Source organism: Schistocerca gregaria, chromosome 8, assembly GCF_023897955.1.
Source record: "Schistocerca gregaria isolate iqSchGreg1 chromosome 8, iqSchGreg1.2, whole genome shotgun sequence".
NCBI lineage: Eukaryota > Metazoa > Arthropoda > Insecta > Orthoptera > Acrididae > Schistocerca > Schistocerca gregaria.
In genome coordinates, this window is record NC_064927.1 from 290,920,908 (window position 1) to 290,932,615 (window position 11,708).

Consider the following 11,708-nt stretch of genomic DNA (forward strand, 5'->3'; position numbering starts at 1 on the left):
CCTAGTCACGGGCGGACACCCCAGCTGTCGGGCGGATTGTGAAAAACACTTCCTAAAAAATTGGAAAAGTAAGTCCTGTATTTCGTGTGACTCCGTATGAGCTCGTGTTATTCTTGTAAATATAACCAATAATCCATCACGGACTTAATATCGTACGAATACAAATATTTCGTCGCATGTCCAGCGGTCCAATTGACCGCATACGTCTTTTGTTTGAGAAAAAAGGTCTTGTCCGGTAGAAAAAGTACATCCGATGTGATTTCTGTGTAATTATTTCGCCGAAGGAAGGACAGTATTCGACGCGTCAGCATCCAGACGTCCCTCGCTGCGCCACACACTAAACCATGTTCTTCCGTTGCTAACAGTCCACAGTTTGTGCAAAGAGGAGAATCGACCATATGAATTGTATGTAATCGACTCCTGGTCACAAGTTTACGGTTTATAAGAACATACCACATCGATCTCGCTGCTGTTGACAGCAATGGAGTATGCACTGCACACCAAATGTGGTTCCACGTTCTCGACGGGTATTTGATTTACATGATGTTGCGGCCATGATGATCCATCAAGCATCTATATATCTCCCGAGTCGTGGGTATTTTCGTCGAAGGTACGTTCAGACGAACATAACTGTAATCAACAAGAAATGAGGCAATGTGTGAAAGAGAAGGCGAAATATTGCCCACCGCAATAGGGGGTTCGTACGAAGGCGGAACAAGTACTTCTATCAGAGCTGACGTTATGGTATGCTTTCTTTGTTGCCAATTTCATGTCATCGCTCGCATGTAAAGCGCCAGAGCTATGTTTCGCACGTTTGTGAGGTTGAGGCCACCGTTCCGGAACTGTAGCGTTAACGTATCATACTTGATCTTAAATAACATCCCAGTACTAACAGGGTAACCAAAGGCAGCCATGAGGCGGTCTGCAGTGCCCTTCGGTATTGGTAGGATCTGCGCTAAATGGGGCAGTCGTGACGCTATGTGAACGTTGGTGTATGCCACACGTTGGATCATGTCAAAGGCTCTCAGTGAGTTGTTGAGTATCGTCAGACGAACATTCTGCAGAAACCGCCGAGAACTCGCCGCCACTGACCGCCGTAGTCAACGGGTAAATGTAATCCCCAGACATCTCAGCGATTCCACCGTTTGAAACGGTCCCGGTACGTCTTCCAGACCCCGTCCAATGTGCATAATTTTGATTTTCGTCATGTTAACGACACTGCCTGTCGCCGTCCCGTAAGAGTCTAGATGTTCAACAGCCTGGCGCACTTCATGTCCTGATCTGACAAGAAGGAACAGGTTGTCCGCATATGCACGATATACGAAAGAGTTCTCATTTAGCGCTATCCCAGTAAGTGAGCGCCTCATAACACACATCAGCGGCTCAAGCGCTATCGCAAACAGCTTCATGGAGAGTGGGCACCCTTGTCGGACTGAGCTGTTAATAGGGATCGAGCCCGCTTCCCGACCGTTTACAATCACCTTCGATGTAGCCCCTCGTATTAGCCTCATAACGATGGAGATGAAAACTGGTGGAATCGCCATTCGGCTCATGACGATAACGTCACGGTATTCACTTAACGCAGAGGAGATGTTGCTTCGCACTCGTAGGCAAGCCTGATCAGGGGATATTGTCCTGGATATCGACAGCTTGAGACGAGTCGCTAGTAGTGCAAAGATTTTATAGTCGGTGTTTAGCATAGTGAGAGGCCGATATTGATTAACACTGCGACTCCCCGCCATATTCGGGATAGGAAGAAGAAAGTACACTGCAGCCACCATTTAAGCACGGAGGGATATGTTGGTAGACGGCGTTGACATGTGGCCCACACCTCGTCGACTCTCTGCGACATTCGGGGTCCGCCAAAAGTGACGAATCGAGCTTCCATGTCCCGCGGCTTCTCCACACACTTTGCCTAGGGAGTGATATGGTACAAATGTAAGCCAGATGATCAGTAAATGCCGCAGGCCATCGTTCCGCGTCGACCACCTTATCCTGTAGGCCAACCGAAACATATATTCGATCGAGTCTGCTCGCCGAGTGACTGGTATAAAAAGTATATCCCTCACGGTTCCTATGAATCATGTCCCAGGTGTCGCTTAACTCCAGATCCCGGCATAGCACATGCAACTCACGACAGGTATTGTAATGTGGAGTCTGGTCTTTTTTGGGCTAAAACACAATTGAAGTCACCACCTATAATGAAATGATCGAATCTGCCGGTAAATAAGGGCACAATCTCTTCCGAATAATATCTCGCACGCGCCCGTCTGTTGTCGGTGCCGGAAGGGGGATAAACATTGAGAATGCGAATTCCATTAACAGTTATCGCCAGTCCTCGTGCCGAAGGTAGATAAGCCAGGTCGCGAACCGGAATCCCGACCCGGACAAATATCACCGTTCCACTGTCGTTGTTCGAGTGCGGCATGGTGTAGGAGATGTAGTCATGGACTTCCTGGAACTCAGGTATGTAAATTTCCTGCACCATCAGTATATCCACATCCGACGCGTATATCATATCCCTAAATAACTGCTGTTTCACGGGCGATCTAATGGTATTTACATTCACCGTACCTATTCTGTATGCCTGGGGTCGAGTAGCTGTCATCTCCACATGATGTTAAAATGACAAAGTTTCACCGTATCGACAGTCCCTTTGCACATCCGCAGAGGGCCACCCGACGGACGTGTCCCTGCGGCTTTAGGTTTCTTGAGATGCGGACGGATGCGAGTCCCCACCAGTAGAATGGTCCGCATCGGTGATTTCGTCGTCCTGCTCATACCAGCTGATATTATTGGGGTGCTCCAAGTTTTCCTGTGCGGCATTGATGAGTGACTTCTGTTGTTCTTTTGCAGCTTTAGACTCCACCGCAGAAGGGGTAGCAGGCCCCTGAGCGGATGCGTCGTCGGAGCGACATGACATCTTTTCACTGTCCGAATTCATATGGTCTGCGATATCCGAAGCTTGTGGTTCCAAGTCAGACAGGTCCATAGTGTTAGACTCATCTGGGCTCCCAAGTAGAGAAGGGAGCGTCTCCGCAGAGTTTAGTCGGCGCTTCTTGCGGCCCTTCGGCGAGCGTTGTTTGCGGGCCCTAACCTCGGCGTCTGGTGTTGTTGAATCTTGTATCTCCTGCTGTCTCGCCGCCGCCACAACGCCCTGGGGCCGTTCCACTTCATCTTCCATGCCTGTTGTGATGCTGTAAACCTCTTTCTGTATCACCTGTAATGTCTGGGGTTGGAGGTTGGTCGGAGCCATTCCTTCTTCAGTGTGGTCCGAAGGTGCCTCAATCAACTGCGGTGTCGGTTCGATAATGCGCTCCGACCTCGGCGTCGGCGTCACCTTCCCGCGAAGCGCCGCCACGTAAGTCATCGGCAGTGACGTTGGTGTAGTCAGATTTTGGAGGTCTCCGCTGGGGAGTTGCAAGAGTCTCCTCTGCATACACGCAGATCGAAGATGTCCTTCACCACCACACCCAGAGCACGTCCGTGGCTGTCCATCATAGATGACAATAGCTCGACAGCCTCCGATGTTGATGTACGATGGCACATGGTACAAATGGCTCTGAGCACTATGGGACTTAACATCTATGGTCATCAGTCCCCTAGAACTTAGAACTGCTTAAACCTAACTAACCTAAGGGCAACACACAACACACAGCCATCACGAGACAGAGAAAATCCCTGACCCCGCCGGGAATCGAACCCGGGAACCCGGGCGCGGGAAGCGAGAACGCTACCGCACGACCACGAGATGCGGGCGATGGCACATGTTTCGTAAGGGCAATTCGCACCTGTCGGACGCCATTGAGCACTGGATACGTGCTAAAACTTGCCCAACGTTCGGCCGTATGAGTGATAACTATGGCATACGGCTGGAGCGATTCCGTGACTAATTGTTCTGGTACCTCGAAAGGCAGCTCGAAGACTCGAATCGCACGCACGCCCAGGCCCGAATGAGCGACTAAAACTTCGCCAATATGACCATCGGAGTGTCGGAACTGGAACCCTCGTTTGGCGGCTTCAATGATCCTATCGCATGCTGCGTCGTCAATCATCTTTACGTAAAGAGTGCTGCTCACGACTGATAAATGAATTCCAATAATCTCCATGTAATTAAGTTGCACTTCGTCCCTCAAGAAACGTTCGATTTCGAAAGCCTTCGGTCTTGCGTACTCGTTACAGAACGTGAACTGTATCGTGGTTTTTCGGAAATTGTGTGCCATTGCGTTCGATTCAAACAGTAACACGAGTGACGACGGTGTAAACACCGCTTCTTCCGCGAACGTTTGCAGCCGGGACGTAAACAAGTCCGAGCTGCTGCGCGGCTAAAGGCGGACTGCCACTCATCTACCGGGGCGGACACATTCAAGGTGAAATGATATCAATGATACGATTCGCTGATGACATTGTTCTCCTGAGTGAATGAAAAAGAATTACATGATCTGCTGAATGGAATGAACAGTCTAATGAGTATAGAATGTGGATTGAGAGCAAATCGAAGAAAGACGAAATTAATGAGAAGAAGCAGATATGAGAACACCGTGAAACTTAACATCAGGGTTGATGGTCACGAAGTAGATGCAGTTACGGAATTCTACTTCCTAGACAGCAAAATAACCAATGATGGATGGAGCAAGGAGGACATCAAAAGCAAACTAGCACTGGAAAAAAGGGCATTCTGGCCAAGAGATGTCAACTAGTATCAAACATAGGCCGTAATTTGAGAAATTTCTGAGAATATACGTTTGGAGCACAATATTGTATGCTAGTGAACATGGACCATAGGGAAACCGGAACAGAAGAGAATCGAAGCATTTGAGATGAGGTGCTATAGGCGAATGTTGCAAATTAGGTGGACTGATAAGGTAAGGAATGAGGATGTACTGCGCAGGATCGGAGAGGGAAGGAGTATGTGAAAACACTAGCAAGAAGAACGGACAGTATGATAGGACACGTGTTAAGACTTCAATGATTTATTTTCGTGGTACTAGACGAAGCTGTAGAGTGCAAAAGCTATAGAGGAAGACAGAGATTTGAATACACCCATCAAGTAATTGAGAACGTATATTGCAAGCGCTACTCTGAGATGAAGAAACGAATTCGTGGCGGGCCGCATGAAATCAGTCAGAAGAGCGATGACTCAGAAAAGCACAGAACTAGTAACCTAGCCGCAGCGATTGTAGGCCGTCACACTCCGTTCAAGTGTCGGCAGCAATAAGAATGTTCATACAGCATGATGTCGACTAGGTCAAGGAAAGCAATAGTGCAACGCGGCCGTAAAATGGAGCACTTGCAGGACGAATTAAGCTGTTTAGACACCACCAGGCCGTGGAATTGATGCCCCATGCATAACGGGAAACAGAATCCCGGCCCGACAAGTGAGCCGGGAACCGTTAATTTTAGCAGAGTGGAGAGCAATCCAGGAGCGCCTACTGTGACCACGACAGACGGTTGGGTGATATGGGACAGCACGCAGGCGCTACAAATTCTGCCCTCCACTGTTGCAACTTCTATTAGTGCCCAGTCATCCTTCTTGGAACTTCTCCACCGGCGGGACGCCTCCCGACCCACTACCGCAGTAGTCAGATTCCTGTACTGGGTATAGCGAAATGAGACTAGGGAAGTATAGTCGCCCAGCTTTCCGTGCTGAGGTGGGTGCCTAGACGCTGTGTTCTGTCACTCACAGGGGCGACAGCCGATACCGGAGACTGGTTTCCCATTACAGGACAGCCTTCAGTACCGCTGGTTCCGTCTGCGAACAGACGTGTCTCGCTGACTGGGGCTGTATAAACTTCTGGAATCAGCATTCCTGGGCACCAGCATAACGGCTCGGTAGCCTTCAAGCGTCGTTCTCTCCACGTGCTGTAAGAGGGCGTGGCCTCCACCGAGACGCTACGAGTAGAGTCACGTGGATCGTAATAAAATGTTTTGGATTTTGGTGCTGTTTGCCTTAGCTACCAGCAGCCTGCTCCCTCGACCCAGTACACCACCAAGAGCCAATCCCGCTTAGAAGTGCTCCTACACCGCTTCAACCACTCCCACGCAGTTGTGGCCCATACCACCCTACTGACACCACATATTAAAACACACATGTGTAGGACTTAGATGACTCAAAATAATAAAAATACAACACAATAAATAAAATACAGTAATAAAAAATAATAGCAAAATTCTCCAAGACACTACTAATTTTCCATTAAATCGACCGTGAGCTCCAGAATTCCTTTAATTTAGCATTTTTGATACCTGTGACACCACTTTTAGGTTACTTAAACAGGTGTCTCCAAGGCAAAAACCTATTTATGAGTTCTCAAACAATAAATGCGTTTCAAATGAAACTCAAACTATGGCAAGCACGAGTAAATTGCAAACTATATTGTTTCATTGTAACATGTTTGTTTGACGTTAGTTCTAAAGACTTAATGAAATACGCAGCCACGCGTTTTGATTGAATTCAAGAATTTGAAAATCGATTTCAAGATTTACGAAAGTATTTATGTGACTCCTTTCACAAACAATGTAGGTACATTGCCAGAAGGTTTGAAGATGGCAGCATGTAACTAAAAGAAAAATTTAATCATGTATCTTTATTGTATTTTTACAAATTATAACTACCCAGAGATAAATATCCCTTGCTGCACAGCCATGCATTATACTTTTCATGTTTCTTTGGAAGTACGTACGTTGGTGAACAATTAGTTTGAAGGGGAAACCACACAAAGAGTAAAAATTGAACCACAATCTCAGACGTAAACCTTGAGAACGCCCTGAAAATTACGTACAGTTCAATCGAACCTGGCACTGACACATTAGTTTCTGAAATTTGAGCTAAATATCATATTAATTCTGTGATTCGTAAATACATTTACATAAAATTAATAATGACATCTCATATACAAAGTGTCAAATTAATTCCATGTAGCATCTTAAGGATAAAGAATGATAAATCAATAAATTCTAAATTACTTTAGTGTTTTGAATATACTCTTAAACCACCGCCCATCTAAATGGCTTTATCACTTGCTGCGTACAGGCCTTGGTGCAAGGATTGGGCAGGTTTCTGCAGATCGGGAGATGTTATGACTAACAATAAAAAACACTCAACACTCAATATCCATTAAAATTATCATAAAAATTGCAACAATTAAAAAGTCAACAGTGCTGAGATGTTTCCCAAAGCTGCATAGCTGGATGAAGATGCTTTATTCATAACTACCGGTTTCACGTCAATACAGACGCATCTTCTGGTTAATAATTGATATATTTCCATTATAAGCATGAAGATGCGTCTGTACTGACTTGAAACCGGTAGATGCGAATAGAGCACCATCATACAGCTATGCAGCGTTTGGAAACACCTCAGCATTTTTGACTTGTTAATTGTTACGTTTTTTGTGATAATTTGAACGGTTATTGAGTGTTGAGCGTTTTTTTATTCTTACAATTTCTTAGAGCTATGGTTTCTCTCCACAGAAAGTTGTTTGATGATGTAGATCCTGAAGGTCATCACACTCACAGAACTCGTCTTCACTCATGATGCCCTCTTGCTAAGGCTTGCTTTGTGTCTTGACAGTCCTGTCTTCAGTCAGTTTAGTGCCTTCCATGTCACTTACCGGCAGCTGAAATATGATGGCAGGTTGTTTCTGACGTTGGCCTAACCCTTTTGGGTTAATTAATTTCGCCGCAACTCTGTTCGGTGTCTGGGATCAATTTCCTACTTCTTTTTCTCCGTTTCTGCGGCTGTTCTTTTGCTGATGTCAAGTGCCACTATATCTGTAATCTGATCAATTTTGGTGACAGGAGTAGATCATAGGTGTCCAGTTCCGCCAGACTGATGCTGCGTATTCTGTTGTAGAGAAGTATAATGCCAGAGCAGATGTACAGAGCACTTTTGGCTGCATTACCAGTAATTTTACGTATAATGTTGATCCGGGCAGATACTTTTACTTGGTTTCTCAGCTATGACCTCTGAATTTGAGACTACGGTTCTACTTTACTTGGAGTTCCGCAGTGGCGTAGTTGTTGCCTTCTCAGGGTAATATTTAACTTCCTCCTTGTTTCCCGGTTTCTGAGATGAAGGGCACAGACCGGCGTCTTTCCGGGTTTTGGCTTAAGTTGGTTATCATTATAGTACTTCCCGAGATCTGCGAGAGCTGCTATCAGCTTCATCTAAAATTTCTCAAAATTTTGTATAGAAATGTTGTTGTAGTATCATCTGTGTAAATAAATGTTCTTGTCCTAGGGTTGATGATGAAAATTACACCGTTCAGTAGCTAACACTCATCTACATCTACATGACCACTGTGCGTCCGCCCCCGGAAGCTGAGTGGTCAGCGTGACAGAATGTCAATCCTAAGAGCCCGGGTTCGATACCCGGCTTGGTCGGAGATTTTCTCCACTCAGGGTCTGGGTGTTGTGTTGTCCTAATCATCATCATTTCATCCCCATCAACGTGCAAGTCGCCGAAGTGGCGTCACATCGAAAGACTTGCAACAGGTGAACGGTCTGCCCGACGGGAAGCCCTAGTCACACGACGACCACTCTGCAATTCACAATTAAATTCCTGTCAGAGGGTTAATCGAACCATCTTCAAGCAATTCTCTACTGTTCCATTCTCGAACAGCGTGCAGGAAAAATGAACACTTGAATCTTTCCGTGCGAGTTCTGTTTCTTCTTATTTTCTTACACTGATCATTGCTACGTATGTACATAAGAGTACAACAAAATATTTTCACATTCGGAGAAGAACACTGGAGATTGAAATTTCAAGAGGAGATCCTGCCGCAACGAAAAATTTCTATATTTTAACGAATGCCATCCCAATCGATGTATCTTATATGTGGTACTCTTTCCCCTGTTTCGCGATAATACGTACAAAACCAGGAGTCCTTCTTTGAAATTTTTCTGTGTCTTCCGTTAATTCTATCTGATGTGAATCCCAACCCTGCAGCAATACTCATGATGAGGTCGGACAAGCCTAGTGCAGGCAGATCGACTGCAAATCGGCGTCAATGATATGAGTCTGTTATTTTTCGAATTACTCCCATTTACTTTCTTCAGCACAGGTGTGACCTATGCAACTTTCCAGTCTTTAGATATGGATCTTTCCACTGGGAGACTTGTATCTACTCAGTGCTCTGCTAATAAAATGCGGTCTTTGATTCGCTTTCCCCACAACATTATCTATGTGAACGTTCCAATGTAAGTTATTCTAAGTATTTAGTTGAATTCACAGCCTTTAGATATGTGTGATTTGTTGTGTAACCAAAATTTAGCGTATTCCGTTTACTACTCTTGTGAATTCCTTGGCATTTTTAATTATTTAGAGTCAATTGCCGCTTTTCGCACCATACTGATATCTTATCTGAATCATTTTGCAATTGGTTTCATCATCTGATGACTTTACGAGGCCGTAAGTCACAGCATCATCTGTAAACAATCTAAGAGAGGGTCTCCTAAATGGTTTATATAGTTCAGAAACGGCACAGGGCGTGTAACAATTCCTTGGGAATAGCCGTTTATGAGTTCTGTTTCACTCGATGACTTTCCGTCGGTTGCTACGAACTGAGTGTCTTCTGACAGAAAACCACGAATCCAGTAGCACAACTGACATGATACTTTGTAGATACCCAAGTTGATATTGAGTCCCTTGTGAGAAACGGTGTGAAAAGAGTTCTGGAAATCTAAAAATATGCAATCGAGATCCCATGTCGATAGCACTCATTACTTCGTGTGAATAAAGAGCTAGTTACGTTTCATCTTCTGAATAGTCCGCCCCGATAGCTGAGTGGTCATCGTGACGGATTGCCGTCCTACGGACCCGGGTTCGATTCCCGGCTGGGTCGGGGATTTTCTCCACTCAGGGACTGGGTGTTGTGTTGTCTTCATCTCTCCATCCTCATCCGGCGCGCAGGTCGCCCAATGTGACGTCGAATGTAATAAGAGATCTGCACCAAGGCGGCCGGACCTGCCCCGCAAGGGGCCTGCCGGCCAATGACGCCAAACGCTCATCTCCATCTTTTGAATACGTGTTGGCTATTTGTTAATAAACCGTTTTCTTGGAGGTAATTCATAATGTTCGAACACAGTATATGTTCCAGAATGTGACTGCAAATCGAGGTCAATGATAAGAGTCTGTAATTTACCAAATTACTCCTACTTACTTTCTTCAGCACTGGTGTGACCTATGCAATTTTCCAGTCTTTAGGTACGGATCTTTCACGAGCGAGCGGATATATATTTTTGGTAAGTATGGAGTTGTAGTATCAGATTACTCTGAAAGCAACCTGACTGCTATACAATCTGGACCGGAGGTCTTGCCTTTGTTGAGTGATTTAAGCTGCTTCACTTCACCGAGGATATCTACTCCTAAGCTTCTCATATTAACAGTTGTTGTTGATTGGAATTCTGGAATATTGATGTTGTCTTCCTCGTCGAAAGAATTTTGAAAAAAATTGTTTAGTAACTCTTCTTTAGTGGCACTGCCATCAGCAACATTACCATTGCCATCGCGCGTTGGAGATATTGTGTCTTGCAGCTGGTGTACTTTCCGTACGACCTGTATCTATTGAGGTTGTCTGAAGGATTTCGCGAAAGAGTTTCGTTGTGTAAACTATTAAAAGCATGTCTCCCAAATTAAAATAAAATTTACTCTTGACACAAACTCAACAGCTACACCACTCAAGTTCTAGCGAATAGAGGAATGATGTCTGTGCATTATTCCAAGGACTGCACGCATACGCTGTTTTGTGTAAACCTGAGAAGTACTGAGTAACCCATGCTACCTCCCGGCTTACACTAACTGCCATTCCTCTAATGATCACTCCTCTGAATGTGGACTGAATTCGAATCCCGATTAATTCGTCTTTAGTTTAAGATATCATATCGGCCACTTCTTAAAGAACAAACGTGGACTATCGTAAAGCTTTGTTGGTGGTATAAATTGTGGACAGTACGTTACGCGCACAGCTTGTCGTGTTCCACTGGAGCCCAGCATCCAAGTGCGGTCTACCCAATGCATCGCCGAGTAGGAATCCCTCTGTTTCGGATACGGCTTAATTAACTACATTTTTTTCCGAGTCACTGTGTGTAGTACTCTTCGACAAAATATATATTTCGGTGTAATGTTTGATGAAGTTCCCGATATAAGTCTGCAGACGGAGAGTCACATTTGCGCCCTATTCTCAGAAGCCTTTCTGCTTTCAGCTTTTGATCTCTGGCGAAACTTGCAACTTCCATTTCGGAGGCACATAGCTGGATTGGTACGCTTAAGTTCTTCCGCGGAAACATCACAGTTTTCTGACTCTGAACTACGAAAAGAAGCTCCATAACATATCTGAAGCAAAGAATCTTGATATGTCAGTGCCGGATGTTGACTTAATGTGTGTAACAGAAAAATTGCATTCTTGTTTGTAAATTTTGGAGCTACGACTCCTGTGTAAACTAACCGCAGTAAGACTTACTTCGGTTACGCCAATGACTGGCTGAGGTCCAACTTATTCTGGTGCTATGGTCGGATGTTACGTAACAACCACCAGCTGGATCAGCTAACCTGAAACGGAAGGCTGCCGAAACCTTCAGGTACTGGCAAAGCCTGTTTGTGCAGTCCACCGAATGTGTGCTCGACCTTGGAGAAACACAAAGAAAGAAACTGAGATGCTGAAGGGCCACAATAATTATTTAAAACATAGATAGTATCGTAGAGTCTT